The sequence below is a fragment of the Mastigoproctus giganteus genome, chromosome 8, assembly GCF_048544385.1.
Source record: "Mastigoproctus giganteus isolate SK-2022 chromosome 8, ASM4854438v1, whole genome shotgun sequence".
In the NCBI taxonomy this organism is placed as follows: domain Eukaryota; kingdom Metazoa; phylum Arthropoda; class Arachnida; order Uropygi; family Thelyphonidae; genus Mastigoproctus; species Mastigoproctus giganteus.
The window spans coordinates 53533461-53550725 of NC_143582.1; the positions used below are offsets into that span (position 1 = coordinate 53533461).

General features: G+C 36.2%; 1 protein-coding gene across 1 annotated transcript in view; it reads right to left on the bottom strand.

Moving 5' to 3' along the window:
- The window catches only part of LOC150081532 (midasin), a 1449634-nt gene that overhangs the window by 882145 nt on the left and 550224 nt on the right, over window positions 1-17265 (bottom strand). The gene's annotated exons all lie outside the window — the stretch shown is intronic.

A 17265-nucleotide genomic window follows, 5' to 3' on the forward strand; every position in this document is an offset into this window, starting at 1 on the left:
GTTTCACTTACCATGCACAGCCAATTAATTCACTTACTTTTGATTTCAGGAGATGCAAACCTTTTTATGTTATATCTCATGAATTTCAAGTTAAGTCAAAACCATAATACAGGTACCATTTTACAAATTCTAACTTTAAAATTTGCCTAATCAATGGTCTCTTTTGTCTTGTTCTGCTATGAATGATAAGACAATTGCATTAAATAGGCAGTCCATGTCCTGAATCCAAAAATCGATGAATCTTAATTGAAAAAAACATGTGAAAAAGTCCTCTTAACTGCATAAAACTTCAATAAGCCAAATAGTGTTAATTTTTTTATAATTTTTAAATTATAACAGAAATTTTATTGTAATTACCCCCCCCCCCCACACCACACTCCAGAAAAATTCTATGTTAAGAGACCTTTGGAAATCTTACAATATTTATCACGGCATCTTAAACATTAAAAAGGCCTAGGCAGAAATTACTAAAAGTTGTTTAAATGGCGCATGGAAGCAAATATGCCAACAGCACATAAAAGGTTTTGAAGGATTTGAAAAAGATGAATCATATGAAGAGGTTACAGATAAGATTGTAAAGGTTGCAGAGCTACCTCAGTTGTAACTTGATGCCAAAGAAGTGGAGGAGTTAATAGAGGAAGAAGAGAAGGAATTATCTAACGAAGAACTTTATTGACTTGCAGGCAATGATAGTGTAAGAAGAAAATGCTGGCAAAGCTCAAGATGAACCAAATGAGGAGCCAAGACACTTCATCACCAGAGAGATGGCAATGGTATTTCGTGAAATTGCACTGGCAATGGCGAGATTTGAAAAGATGGATCCTGACAGCGAATGATTCTTAAAGGTTAACAGAGGGCTGAATGATATGCTTGCTTGCTACAAAGAAATCTACAATGAAAAAAAAAAAAAAGCCACCGTCCAGTCATCCATTAATATGTTCTTTCGTAAAGTTGAGTAGCCGACTCCTAAATCTCCACAGCCCTCAACCTCTGCAGCGGCATACTTATCAGCTGAAGACGTCGATTCTGGCAATGATGCTCGAGAGATAAAAACTTACTGACGTTATGCCTGTCTCCTCTCTTTTTTTTGCAATTCTATAATTTTGAAAATTTTTAAATTACACGCTTTTGCAATGTTTCCTGTGCATGAGATAAAAAATTGAATAAATAATTCTATTTACACGCTCATCAAACATTTTTTGATTCAATCTATTCAGCGAGCACAGTTGCGAGTGCTGCAAAAGCATGGGAAAGATTCCGACTTACGTAGCATTCCACAGAACGCAACCCTTATGTAAATCGGGGAGTTCCTGTACTTCTTGAAGGTTAACTCTGAAATGTTCTGATAACTCTAAAATTTTATCAGAAGCCCTCTTCCTTCAGTTCATCATTTTAAATGGAAAACAAAACGAAAAGATTACCAGATGTAAACTAATATTTAGTTGAACCACCTCTGGCCCAAATGACAGCAGCACACCGTCGAGGCATTGCAAGATCAATTTCTTGAACATAATCAACTGATAGTTAGTAGTACGAAACATGAATTATGGCTCCCTGAAGTTCACAAAGGATCTTTGGCAACTGCAGATTCCACATGATGCCAACAGTTCTCTATAGGATTCAAGTTCGGTTTGTTTAGTTTCATGGCCAGCTAAGAGTTGTAATAGAAAACAAAACAAAAAGATTACCAGATGTAAACTAATATTTAGTTGAACCGCCTCTGGCCCAAATGACAGCAGCACACTGTCGAGGCACTGACAAGATCAATTTCTTGAACATAATCAACTGATAGTTAGTAGTACCAAACATGAATTATGGCTCCCTGAAGTTCACAAAGGGTCTTTGGCAACTGCAGATTCCACATGATGCCAACAGTTCTCTATAGGATTCAAGTTTGGGTTGTTTAGTTTCATGGGCAGCTAAGAGTTGTAATGGACCGTTCTTCCAACCATTTTTTCACCTGTAACAAATGTTAGCAGACATTACTGCTGAACCTCTAATGCAGAAATGAAGCTAAAGTAACTACAGAAGTGCCTACTTACACTTTTTGTTTGATGACAAGGAGCAGAGTCGTCCTAAAAGATGGTCTCTAAATTGTTGGCAGCAATTTGCCTTCCAATATAGCCAGGTATCCATTGGCATTTACGGAACCTTTTATAAACTGCAGGTGACCTACTCCTCGATATGAAATGCACCCCCATAACATTTGGCTGGTAGGGAATTTCACTGTAGACACCATACAGTCTGAACGGTATTCTTGACCACGTCTATGGCAAATCGTTTGTCTCCCATCAAAGCCATGCAGGTTGAATTTCTTCTCATCCAAGAAAATAACTAACTTCCACTGCTCGGGGGGTCACATTTGACATGCTCCTTGCACCAAATTAATTGGGCCTTTTTCATTTTTTTTTGTGAGGAGGGATTTCTTCTTAGGACGATGGGCAACAAGTCCATTTTTGAAGAGGCGTCTTCTGACTGTTACTGGACTTGCTACAACTCCTGTATGGTCTTCCCATTCTCTTTTCAGCTCAGCGAAGAAGCTTTACGTTTTTAAAGGCATAAGCGCTACAAAATGCGGCCCTGTTTTGGCATACCGAAAAAAGGAACCAGATTAGTTTGTGTCCGGTTTCGTTTTTCCTATCAGCAGAACCAGTATTCTTGAGTTTGAAAAGAAATATACTCACTGTCGACTGATTACAAGACACTCTATAAGCAATATGATGGGAAGAACATCCTTCCTCACGTAAAGCAACAATGGCACTCTTTCTTCGTGGCAGCAACTGCATGTAACTCACCATCCTGACACAAGCAAGGAATGACTGCAACTCTTGCAGAGCATGCTTATTATTATTAGCCATATGGTGCAAGGAAGCCTGAGGCTTATGCTGCACCAGCAAAAAAAAAAAAAAAAAAACAATTTCTGAATTACCCTGTGAGGGAGAGAGAGAAGTAGAAAGGAATCACAAAGAAAGAGAAGAATGATTATATCCAGCTCAGGATCCTAGCTGATACAATATTACAGCATAAAGTTGAGTATAAGAAATATTGCCATATAATTACATTATTCAGAAGACAATTACAATTTTAAGGGGTGATGCACTTTCTTTGAACGCGCGTGTGTGCGTGTTTTTAACTGAAAAGGTATTACACCTGGGAAATAGCAACTCAAAAATAAATTATATACTTGGTGGGGGTTGAATTAAAAAGTGGAGGAATAAAGGAATCTGGGAGTAACAATACAGACAGCCATGAAAGCCAACGGTGTCGTATTGATGATTTATCGAACACTATGCTGTAGAGATAGGGAGGCTATAATTACTGTATAAGGCAATTGTAAGACCACATTTGGAATACTGTGTTCAAGAAAGGAGGCTTCATCTGAAAAAAGATATTGAGCTTCTTGATGTGTAAAATAAACTCACCATTAGGAAAGTTAGACTGGAAAGTTGAGTTTCAGAGAGTGGAAGTTAAAAAAGAGTTCCAAGTGATTACTTGAGTTGAGAGAATGATAAAACCAACAAATGAATTTGATAGAATAAGGTAGAGAGATTTTAAACCAGAGAAGGTCTCAAATTATTAAGTCTTTGACAGGGAATATCAAAGCAGACATATGCAGAAGTACCATCTTTGAAGTGAAAAGAATTATACAATGAATAATCAAGATAACTTAGATCACCAGTGGTTGAGGCAACATATAACCCATATTCATCGACACCAAATATATTTGTAAAATGGATAATGAAGTATTTGGGAAGTTTAGATCATTTTGCAGACAAATTTGGTCTATTAGTTTGACTATTTGTGATGCATCAGCAGATAAAGTAAAAGTAGATGGAGAGTGACATGTCATAAAAGTTATCAATCATACTGCAATGTTGTAAGAGATGGTTGTTGGCAGAGCTTTGTTCTGGAAACTAAACACAGATTTCACCACTTTAAGCCTTACACAAGCAAAGTGGTGGTATCACATCAGTTGATGAAAATCACATTTAGTGGCTTTTCACACTGGTAAATGAAAGAGGCCAATAGATTCATCTTTATATTTTATGCTTATAACTTTTCCCTCCAATTTTCAACAGAATTAATTTTTTGATGTACTAAAAGTATAAAATAAATGGCATTTTTAAATATTTAATTGTTTATTAAAAACTAAAAAAAATGAATAAAATAAGCACTCCAAACATTAAAAAACCTATAAACTTTTCCAAAGGTTATATAATTATATACAGTCTAAAAGCAAGTAAAACAAACTATAAACAAACAATGAATTCCAAGCCTCACAATGTTAATGAAATGGTCCAAGGAGGCTGGCTCATGGCAGAAAATAACTTTGCCTTCACAAAGAGTTGCACTGGTATTGCACCTTTCAAATAACAGAACATGGACAGTGGTGTTAGTTGAGATAGGTCCTCAGGTGCAATACCTCTCAGAAAGGCATGAAAATAATTTAAAAAGCTATAACAATACAAATTCATCTATATTTGGGAAGCATATAGAAAATTACAGATTTTTATTTTTTACCATCAGTTAATGCAGGACTGTTATTTATTAAAGAAACCTAACAAGGACAATGCCACCACCACAGGATTATGAGCTCTCTCTCTCTTGCAGGCTTAGTTTCCCTTCGGTTTTATTTGCAGAATTTGGATTTATTTAATCACCCCCTCCCCCCACCAAATTAGCCATTAATTTTTCATGGGGGGAAAAAAAGGGATAAGAAAAAAAAAAAAAAAAAAAAAGAGATTATAGTCTGTACATTATTGTATCCCATTATAAATCCCAATTGTATCCCATATTGTACTGTATCCCAAGAATTTCAGTGTCCTGGAATATAACAAATTTTAACTTCCTGATAATTTTCCTTTTGATTTTAAAAGCAGCAATATGTTTAATTTTTTTTTTTTTTGGATGTGCTATAAGGTATTTAAACTGAAGTGTATGTATTGCACTTAGAGAATCAATATATATTAAGGTTCATTAGAATGGCACATACTCAATATTCTTAAAAGCTAAGAGAGTATATTATTCTTCAGCAAATGCCAGCATTCTTGTGGATGTTATAAGAAAATATGGAGCTCAAAAGATAATTGCAAAATTGAAGAGAAGGGCATTCTTTACATATTGTCGAGCGTAATCATCTATATCTATAAGATAATGATTATCATAATTACCACTGTTTGGTTCCCGAAACTGAATTTTATTTTGTTTGTGGCCTAATTTTGACAGATCTCCCATTTTGATTCATGGAAGGTATATCAGATCAGCTTGGAAGCTTTTATATTTGCAATAATTTAAAATATCAATTGCCACTTTTCCAATACCATTATGGTGAAGAGGATTAAACCATCTTAGGGTGAATGGCCTGGCAGAAGTGGATGGGAGCACTACAGTCCAATATGAATCTAATCAGAACTTATAAAAATGCAAAAGTGTGTAAGGATCAGCACCCCATGACACAGCAGATATTGCATTCTAAGGCTATTTATTTTCTATGAGCAAATTGTATGGAAATGCTTGATATGCTCTAAAAAGTTAAATTTGATGAACTAGGATATTATCTAGAAATATAATTCAGGCTTATGAGCATTTTTTTGCAGATTAAGGTAATGACTGGATTAAGATATATTTGAAATTTTCTACAAAAATAAGCTTAAAATGTTTTCTGAGTACACATGCAATATCCATTATTTTTAAACACATTTATTATATTTAAAGTATTTTGTACATGTCTTTCCATTACGTTTTGTGAATGAGGAGAAAGTAAGATCACTAATATATTAATATGTATCAATGGTGTAGATTCACAAAATGGTTACAGTATTAATCTGAACTTGACAATTAATCCGAACTAAAAGAGTGCAGTTTTAAGGACTAAGCCACCCTCAAAGTTCGCCCTATCCTTGGGCATATACAATAAAACTCATTTATAACGAGCATGATTATAATGACAGTTTAGTTATTGCAAGAAAACAGAGAAGAGTTGATTGGAAATTATGAATTTAATAAGCAACATTTCATGGTTAAAGCAATCACGGTAATTAAGAGTTTCGTGGGTATAACACAAAATGGTTACAGTATTAATCTGAACTTGACAATTAATCCGAACTGTAAAGGAGTGCAGTTTTAAGGACTAAGCCAGCCTCTCAAAGTTCACCCTATCCTTGGGCATATACAATAAAACTCATTTATAATGAGCATGATTATAATGACAGTTTAGTTATTGCAAGAAAACAGAGAAGAGTTGATTGGAAATTATTAATTTAATAAGCAACATTTCACGGTAATTAAGAGTTTCACGGGTATAACAAGCAAATGTTTAAGCCATTACAATGACAGTAGCCAAACTGTTGTATAAGGGACTAAGATCACTTATTGCTTTGCCCATTTACGACATTTCCACATCCATACCAACAGTAATTTACGTATAACTCTTTTAACAATTCTCAGAATCTTTTTAGTGTAGTACACTGCTACAAAGTGCATGGCCCTTGTTCCAGTGGCTAGCGGAAATCCCAGAACATCCCATGTGATGGGGTTGCTGAAGACCTATGGGAGGATCTAATGATTAGGTGTGGTGTGATATAGGGCTTACAATACCGGGATCCCGGTCATTTTTTTCCGGTATATAAATACTGGTATTGACACAAAAAATACCGGTTTTTCAGTATTAATTAAAAAAAATAATAATTGTTTATAATCTAATCACATAAAGGTTGTAAAATCATCTTTATGTGATTATGATGTTGTTATCTCTACTAGAAAATGTTCGATAAATCATCGATAGGACACCATGCAACCTTGCAACCTGTCCACAATTCTCGGACAACTACATGTCCGATCATATCGTAACTCACAAGTCCCGTTCTTCCACTACTGATTTTAGTTCAACTCCACCAAGTGTATAAGTTATTTTGGGGTTGCTGTTCCACAAATGTAAGACCTTGCATTTTGCTGAATTAAAGCATAGCTGCCACTTTTCTGACCATCACGGAAGTCTATCTAGATCACTGTGAAGAAGTTCTGCTTGGCGGCGATCATTGACTATTCTACTGATCTTTACACCATCTGCATCCTTACACCCTCCATCCCTTCAATAGATGTCATTTAAGATAATCAAAAACAACAGTGGTCCCAATACTGATCCTTGGGGAACCCCACTTCTTACAATAACCCAACCTGAGAAATAACCATTTATCACAATCCTCTGTCTAGTGCCATCATGCTATCCATCTAAGGATTTTCCCTATAATTCCAGCCTGCTCCAACTTATAAAGTAACTACGCATGTGGGACTGAGTCAAATGCTTTGCTGAAATCCAAATAAACGATGTTGAAATCATTCCCAAAATTCATCTCACGAGTGACATGTCAAAATGGCTAAACGGATTGGTTAAACATGATTTTCCCTTTACAAAACCATGCTGTGTATCCTACAGAATTCCGTTTCCATCTAAACTATCCTGAATTCCACCCTTGATCATTGCCTCCATGATTTTCCCTACTACTGAAGTTAGACTGGCTGGTCGGTAATTTCCCATTACACTACTAGAACCGCCTTTATGTTCCAATTTACACTAATCCAACGGAATCTCTCCTGTCCAGTGATGCTCTCATACTAGCCTTAATGGTTCAATGCACCCACTTGCCACCTCCTTTAAGATTATAGGGTATATGCCATCAACTCTCAAAGTTCACCCTATCCTTGGGCATATACAATAAAACTCATTTATAATGAGCATGATTATAATGTAGGCACAAAAGTTTTCTCATTAAATAATCATTTGAAATTTCAACATAATTACATTTTTTTTTAACTTCACTTCCATAACATCTCATTGACACAGAGTTTTTTTATATAAATATAGATTTTTAGTAACTGTTGAGTTCATCTGCAACTTCAGCTGGGTTAACAAATACTATCCAACGTCGATTACATAAGGGTCAAATCGGATTTGTCCTTCTGTTCTTTGCATTTATATATATGAAGAATTCCTTAACTGCACTCTTTGCTCTCTCTCAGACTTAGTAAAGATACTATAGTGAAAATTATACTTCACTTAATAAAACATCTTTCTCCTTCAGAAAATGATGAACATAATTCAACAATGGAAGACCAACATGGAACAGAAAATCAGTGTTTCGCAAATTCTTTCCAAAATAAGAAATTGCCTAACTTCAATGAGATTTTAAAAGATGTACTTGAGTCGGAAATTAATGAAATACTTTTAACTATTTTTGCTAAAAAAGTTCAAAGCCTAGAAAATATGGACTGAGATCATCGACAATTATCTCAGTACAATAGTAATAGAATAGAATCCGAAACGGCATTTTCCGCCGCTAATCAAATACTGTATGTACCAAAATTAGATCCATTTTAAATGATCATACTGTTGATTGCTTATGTTTCTTAAGAGCTCACTTTATTCAGGTAGTGTGGATGCTTAAACATAACTAAACTTCAAATACAGATATATACAGTTATACCTAGATATTTATTAACAAATAAAGTACAAATAAAATAAAATATAAGTACAAAAACCAGTAGCTTTCGGAACACGTGTCCCTTTATCAACTGATAAGTTAATATAAAATTTGAATACACTACAAGCAAAGTGTGGCACGTTAATCATGCGTCATTGTTGTAGCACGGATGTGTGCTGCCTTACGCCAGTGATCATCCATCAATAAAACGGTTGTCTCTAGGATGGCATGCAGACACATGCCTTTCTGGTGATTTAATGCCTTAGGGTTGTTTATTATGTTTAGTGACTCTAGCCATAGGCGGTGGCGAAAGTGTCGCGTGTGGTCCACTATCTCAAAGTCGCGCTTGGGGTCAAGATCGTGGTTGGTAGCCCAAAAATGTTCTGCGAGCACGGACTGGTCAGTTTCGGCAAGCCGGATTGCTCTGTCGTGTTCCGTGAGGCGATCCTGGAGACGTCTCGATGTCTCACCTACGTAGCAACTGTTACAGGTGATACGGTACACTACATTGCTGCGTAAGACAGGTGTGACAGGGGTCTTCACACTGGAGACAAGTGAACGTAGGTTCCTACCGGGTAATTGTACACATTTGATGTTGTAACTTCTAAGGATCTTCGAGATACGTCCTGACACTCCTGGATAGTACGGAATGTAGGCGGACGATATGCCGACTTGCTCACTATAACTAAACTTTGCAGTAACAATATGTATTTTTTTTTACTTTTAGAATAACTGTATTTTATAATGATTTTTTTCAGAATATTTATTATTGCAATAAAAGTTCATTTAAAACATGAATTCAAGTAATTACAGTACTTGTTTTTTTCCTTACTTTATTGCACCTAATTGTCATCAAAATTTATTGAGAAAAACATTTGTTTTTGGAATACCGGCATCACGGTTTCTTAAATTAAAAATAACGAAATACCGGTATTGCAAGCCCTAGTGTTGTAGGGCAGAATAGTTCTGCTATACACTACAGTGCCTCCGTAGCCAGGTGGGAAGGAGCAGCAGTACGTAGCACATGCTTCTTGATTAGACCGGGGTTCGAGCCTGTCACCACCAAATACGGAGAATGCAGAAAGGTCAGGGAATGACCACCGCATATTCCCGGAGCAATCTGGTTGCTAATGCTTCTAAAAAAAAAAAAAAAAAAATCTAACAACATCTATACACTACCTTGTTTGAATACTGCATATCCCATGCTGCAGGTGTACATTTGCATTTAGCTTTTTGTTTTCTTTCCCCAATCTCTTAATCCTCTTTTGTACTGTGTCTCTTCCCTATGGATTCTCAGAAGGCCTTAGGGGCAAATCACCCAGGAAATTAACCAATTAAAAGTTTTCTCTATCGGTATGAAACATTCAGCTATAAGATTCAGAAGAAATGAAGAATTCAGTACAACTTCAAATATTTGTGTGTGAATGTTTCTTTTTAAAACTTGGGAGAAACACTTGGAATTTTGCCTCTGTAACTTAGGTTTTCTTGTGTTGCATTAAACTTAGTTCTTTTTTTTTTTTTTTTAACCTTAAAATAGCAGGAGAGAAAAGAAAAATTTTGACAATCAATGAGAAGATGAAAATTATTCGTGACTTACAGAATGGAACAAGCAATGCGCCCATTTGCAAAAATGGGGAAACAATTACTAGTACTTTTGAAAACAACAAAAAACATAATTGCTACTGATATTACAAGCTGAAAAACTGGCTCAACAAGTTGGATATACAGATTTTGTTTACAATAATGGGTGGCTTAACTGATTGAAAAAAAAAAAAAAAAAAAAAATAATAATAATAATAATAATAAATAAATAATATTGTTTATGGTAAGATAAATGGTGAATTTGGTTGTGTGTGAACAAAGAAGTGAATAATGACTGTATTGAAAATGTGTGGCCAGATATAAGAAAAGTTTTCTGTAAAAGTGACATTTTTAATGCCAATGAAGTCGTGTTTTTTAGGTTGCCCCTACATCACCCACAAGTTTAAAATTGAAAAGTGCAAAGGCAGAAAATTATTCAGAGTGTTTTTTTGATGTGTTCAAATAGGAGTGGAACTGAAAAACAAAAACTCTTAGTAATAGGCAAATACAGTAAACCCCCGATATTCCCGGGGGTTACATTCCTGAGAAATGCCGCGAATGCTGAAAACGCGAATACTGAGTTATGGCTCCCATAGTAATAAAGGGGTTCCGTTCAAAAGTATGAAATACAGTATATAAGAAAAACTAGTCTACAATTTTGTCTATGTATGTATTATATGTAGCTTCATAATATGACTATGTACATAGACAGTACATAGTGAAATGCAAGTTTATGGCATCGAAATGAAAATAAGAAACAATTTAATATTAAATGTAATATTTATTAGAAATTTCAAACCAGTGCCTTTGCTAGCTAAAAAACTTATCCTGCCGGTGCTATCACCAGTTTAGCCAAAGGTGTTGATAAAGGAGTTTTGCCTTTTTACGAATGATGAGTGAACTTAGCGGAATTTTATTTTGAGTTTGGTCCTCTATCCACAGATTTAATGCCTTTTCCATTTTTTCTCATTTAACATCACGAGTTACAGAGCAAATTTTTGAAGCAATTAGCACGTTTTCACAGACACTACGACAGATTTTTCCTTCCGATTTCTTGATTGATCGTACCGCTGACTCATTGATTTTATAATGTTTTGCCACTGAGGAGACACTTTCACCATTAGAAATTTTGTCTAACAACTCAATTTTATTCACTAATGTCATCACCTTCTTTGATCTTTTCACATTTCCCTTGTTATTCGTAGCCATGTTTTTGTACAGGTTAGAAAGAACTTGTCCACAATGAAGTCACTTTCTTGAGTTAATACACTCGAAAAAGTCTGTTTTATACTGCAAAACGGTAGATTTATCACTTTTGTAAGGATATCAATTTATAAATTGATAAATTTATAAGTATATAAATTAAAAGCAAACGACGAAACCTTCCATGACAAGTGCATAACACATACTGAACAAGGATTAGCGATTTTGTCACCCCCCCCCACCCACCCACTGAGCACTGTTTTGACCGGGAAAGATAAATTTAGCCACACCCATGTTTTTTTATGGCGGAAAATGTTCACGGAGCTTTAAAATTTTTTTAGGTTTCATTTTATATTAAATCAGCGACCGCGAATACGCAAAACCACGAATAGTGGGGGTTTACTGTCCATGGATCAAAGATATTTTAAAAGCATTAAAAATTTACCAGTAATATACCGAGCTAACAACAAAAAAAAAAAAAAAACCTGAATTACATTACCTACTTTTGAAGAAAAAGTATGTAACTGGGACAAAGAGCTTATGAAAATTTTAATGCAAATGCAAAAAATGCAAATTTTAGACAACTGTCCCTCATATCCCACTCTTCTCAACCAACATCAGACTTGTATTTTTTCCAATGAATTCAACTTCTGTTCTCCAACCTATGGATCAAGGTGTTATTAGAAGCTTTAAGTGCCATTTTAGAAAGAACTTTTTATATTGGAAACTATATAATCCATTGAAAGAAAGTAAAAAAAAAATCTAAATTTCAGTTCTTGATGCCAACCAATTCATGTGCAAGGTATGGTCACATTGCAGACTATCAAAAACTGTTTTAATAAGGCAGGACTAAAGTCCATGGAATTTGATGATGACACTGAAGAAAATGATGACAATATTCCATTAACAATGTAGTTGAAGAAACAAAACTGGAATACTGGGTTGGCATGTGCGGACGATTACGAGACCGTGGACAACAACCTCACGACTGCCAAAATGCTGTTAGATGAAGAAATTCTCAAAACTGTTATAGAAAGAGAAGCTTTCGAAGAAGACAGTGAGGAAGAAGATGGCAGAGAGTGTCCAGTAAAGGTAGTGTCGAGTGCAAAGGCACAAACTACTTTAAAAACACTTTTTGTTTTATGAAACTAATGAATTGATCCCTAATTTCGATTTTATCTCAGTAAAATGAAAGACACTGCACATAAATTTCACCTTAAAAGAAATTTGGAACAAACGACATTGGAAGATTTCTTTAAAAAAATGATGTATTATATCAAGAATTTTTAACAATGAAATTATTTTTCTTGTGAAATATTTATATAGTGCATAAATATATGGAACCATATGTTAATCATGTTCCTAATTCATTTCACAAATATATGTGGTCTCAATTCTAATCTCAACGATGTCCATTTCCACTTGCAGTCTGCCAAACCCCACGTACCTTTTCTGACAGAATCTCAGTTATCGGTTGATTCAACTACTGCTCATCTCAGATGCCCAAATTATTCGCTGTATGTTTCCTTTCGCCTCAAAGGTGGTACTTGTGCATATGTCCGTTCTGATATTCCCTGTCAAGAGACTTGGCAATTTGGAATCTCCTCTCTGGCTTAAAATCTCTCTACCTCATTGTGTCAAATTCATCTGTTGTCTCTACCATTCTCCCAATTCCACTAATCATTTGGAGCTCTTTGACTTCCTCTCTTTGCAACTTGACTTTCTCCAGTCCAACTTTCCTAACAGTGAAGTAATTTTCCTTGGTGATTTTAATGTTCACAACTCCAGCTGGCTTCCATCTTCTAGTCACACTGACCTAGCTGGTCGAGATGCTGAGGCATTTTGCCATTTCCAGTGACCTTGCACAGATTGTACATTTAGCTACAAGAATACCAGACAGTCCTAATCATACAGCCAACACGCTTGATATTTCTCTCACAAACAACCCTTCTAAGTACATGGTCGAAGTGAGAGGTCCTTTAGGCACTTCAGGTCACAACTTGGTGATTGTCTCTTCTCCAATGGAACCTTTACCTCATGGCTATTCCCAACCTCCTGTTGTTTGGCCTTACAAGAATGCAAAATGGGATGACCTGCAAGATTTCTTTTCTTCTTTTCCTTGGTCGGATTACTGTTTCAAAACTTCTGTCAACGTTTGCTCAGATCGTGTCAGTGAAATTATTCTGGCAGGAATGGAATCCTTTATCCCACACTCCACTTTAAAATCTCGTCCTTTATCTAAACCTTGGTTTTCCAATGAATGTGCTAAGGCTGTTCAAGAGAAGAATGTTGCATATCGTAATTGGTTTGTTCGTAATTCTTCAGTTTCATTTTCTGCCTACACCAAAGCTCGCAACAACTGTAAAGCAGTTATTAATCAGTCCAAACTAGAGTTTGAACAGGCTAAAAGTGCAAAACTTGCTTCTTGCCCTAATGGTAGCCAAGCATTCTGGTCTCTTGCCAAAGCTATTGGTCGCAATTTTTGCCCCTCTCTGCTCCCACCTCTGTCCAAACCAGATGGTTCTGTTGTCACTTCAGCCAAGGATAAAGCTAACCTGCTAGCATCCTATTTTTCTTCCAGCTCGTGTATTAATGATCTTTGTAAAACACCTTCCATCATTCCCAACACACTCCATTCAATGCCTCCTGTGGTCTTCCATCAAAAGGATATCAGAAGGATTTTGATGAATCTTGATGCTAAGAAAGCTCCAGGTCCTGATGGTATTTCTCCACTTGTCATCAAAACCTGCGCTCCTGAACTTACTCCTATTCTTTGCCGCCTTTTTTCACTTTCTTATTCCAAAGGTGTTTTTCCTTCTGCTTGGAAATTTGCTCATATCCAGCCAGTTCCTAAAAAGGGAGACAAATCCCTCCCATCCAATTATCATCCCATTGCAATTACTTCTACTCTTTCTAAAGTAACGGAGAAATCTATTAACCACCAACTCTTAAACTACCTAGAAACCTTCCGTCAAATCAAAGATCGCCCGTATGGATTCCGTCAGTGTCGATCCACTGGTGATATTCTGGCTTATGTTACCCATTTATGGACTAATTCAATGGAAAGGTTCGGTGAAACACAAGTAGTTGCTCTTGACATCTCAAAGGCTTTCGATCGTGCTTGGCATAAAGGTCTTCTAAAACAAGCTTCCATCTTATGGTTTGCCAACTGCTTTTAGTAATTTTTAGTTTTAAACCACCACTTTGCTTATTGGAGGCTTGAAGTGGTGGAACCCATGTTTAGTCTCTAGAGCTAAGTTCCAGCCAACCCTTCCCTATCTCTTCCATCATGCAGTATGATTGATGATTTTTGAGGTTATGATGAATGTCGTGGCAAGATCCAATATTCCTTACATTTCGAGGGTACAGCTCTAAAATGGTGTTCGCAGGCCGGCCGCTAGATAGTACACTGGACCAAACCTATTGGTAACTCTCTAGGACGCTTCCGGATCAGCTAGTGTATAATCTTGCTACATCTACTCTGCCAGATAGTGACTGGAGGGAGTCCAAGCAGTGTGTATGCGGGGAGCATTGTCGAGGCCACGTTATGTCAAGGATCTGGGTATATTCTTACCACATGTACGCCATATCCAAAAATTTCATTACTTCATACAGCATGTCCCACCCACTTTTTCTTACTATTGAATACCCCATGAATTGTCAAACTAATAGAGCAAGCTTATCTGCAAAAAGATCTAAACCTCCCAAGCACTTCCTAATTCATTTCACAAATATACGTGGTCTCAATTCTAATCTCAACAATGTCCATTTTCACTTGCAGTCTTCCAAACCCCTAGTACTTTTTTCTGACTGAATCTCAGTTATCAGTTGATTCAAGTACTGTTCATCTCAGATGTCCAAATCACCAGGATGTTTCCTTTTCACACCTTTTAAGTATTTTACTAATTTTTAGGGAATAAAGCGCAATTACAAAACGAGGAGGCACGCTTGATACACATAAACAAAGCTGCGCGCGTATAGCAACTGAATAAACAACACCGTAAAGGCCGAGATACACTATTAACACCCCACATTTTACTAAAGCACATTTCTGGGGGTTACTACCATAAAACAATAAAAACAATTTCCAGTTTCGTTTCTGCTAGTGGAATCTGTTATAAACTGGTAGTAAACTCTATCTAATTGTATTTGCGATTATACCGATAGCTGGAATTGTGTTACTTTTTACGTTATTATGGTGAAATGTGTTTCCCCTTCACTGATATAAATACATTTTCAGAATCTTCTTCATTCCTATCGTGTTGCGTTCAGTTGGGGTGATTCCGCGTTCGACTGCCATTTCTTGTAAACACAAAGGCGAATCATGCATAAGCGAATTCGGTTCGTGTTATATAAGATAACGTTCCCCTATTTATAAATCGTGTATGATCAAATTCGTGTAATGTAAACACGTGTTATACGAGGCCCGACTGTATCTCTTTTGGGGATTACCCTGACTTCTAATCTCTCTTGGCACAAGCACATTACAAATATTGCTTCCTCTGCATCTAAAAAACTTGGTTTTCTCTTTCGCTCTCGGCATTACTTTTCTTCCAAACAGCTGCTCACTCTGTATAAATCGCAAATCCGCCCTGCCATGGAATATTGTTCCCACATCTGGGGTGGTGCCCCCAAAACCTCTCTCAGGCTTCTTGATTCCATTCAGAAGAGGGCAGTTAGGTTAATTAATGATTCATCTCTAACAGAGTCTCTCCATTCGCTTTCTCATAGATGTACTGTTTCTGCTGCATGTCACTTCTACAGATACTTCCATGGGCACTGTTCTTCTGAATTGGCTTCTATAATTCCCGCTCTCTCTTTCAAAACAGTCCGAACACGTGCCGCCACCAGCCAACATCCATTTACTGTCCAACTTCAAACCCACAGAACCAACTTTTCATCTTCCTCATTTATTCATTCAACTGCCGTTTTCTGGAACAACCTTCCTTCAGATGTATTTCCTGAAAATTACAATCTACAGAAGTTCAAGTCCAATGTCAACAAATATCTTCTTTCGTCTTCTCAACCTCCAACCCAAGCACGGTACTAAGTACTATAGGTTCTAATACCTCTCGTGTTTGGGGTTCACATAAAAAAAAAAAAAAAGTAATTAAGATTACATAATACATTTAGGGCAATAGCCTCAGGTTACACAGAAGTTAACTAACGTATAAATTAGTTCTAGCGCATCATGTCTATACATAGCCAACTAATATGTAGTTGAGAAATGGCGTCGTCTGGGTGATAGTATCTGCCAAGAACATGCAACGGTAGTCTTCTCCATTAGTGAAGCATTAGTTATCGGAGGTAGACCAATATCATAATTCCCACTCTCCCTTTCAAAACAGTCCGAACACATGCCGCCACCAGCCAACATCCATTTACTGTCCAACTTCAAACTCACAGATCCAACTTTTTATCTTCCTTGTTTATTCATTTTACTGCTGTTTTCTGGATCAACCTTCCTTTGTATGCCTTTCCTGAAAATTAGTCTACAGAAGTTCAAGTCTAAAGTCAACAAATATCTTCTTTCTTCTTCTCAATCTCCAACCCAAGCACAGTACTAAGTACTATAGGTTCTAATACCTCTTGTGTTTGGGGTTCACAAAAAAAAAAAAAAAAAAAATTATGGAACCATATGTTAATCATGTAATCAAGAGCTATGGTTATTCGTTGTTGTTTTTATCCCTTTCTCATAAGTACTATATATACCTGTGTGTGTATGCATAATAAATGCAGTGAGTAACAGCTGAAGTAACATACAGCTACAATAACAGATATAACGAGTAACAGTTATAATTAGTAATATTCTTCGGTCCCTCAGATTTAATTATAACTGTGTTTGAATGTATTTGAGAAAATGTATTACAAATGTGAATTAAAGAGGTTCTACTGCTCAAGAAATTTTGGTATATGGCTTCAGAACTCAAATTGAAGTAAATCACACAGTACCCTATGCATCCAAGTTGTATCAAATACTTCTTTAGGTCAAGAGTTATAA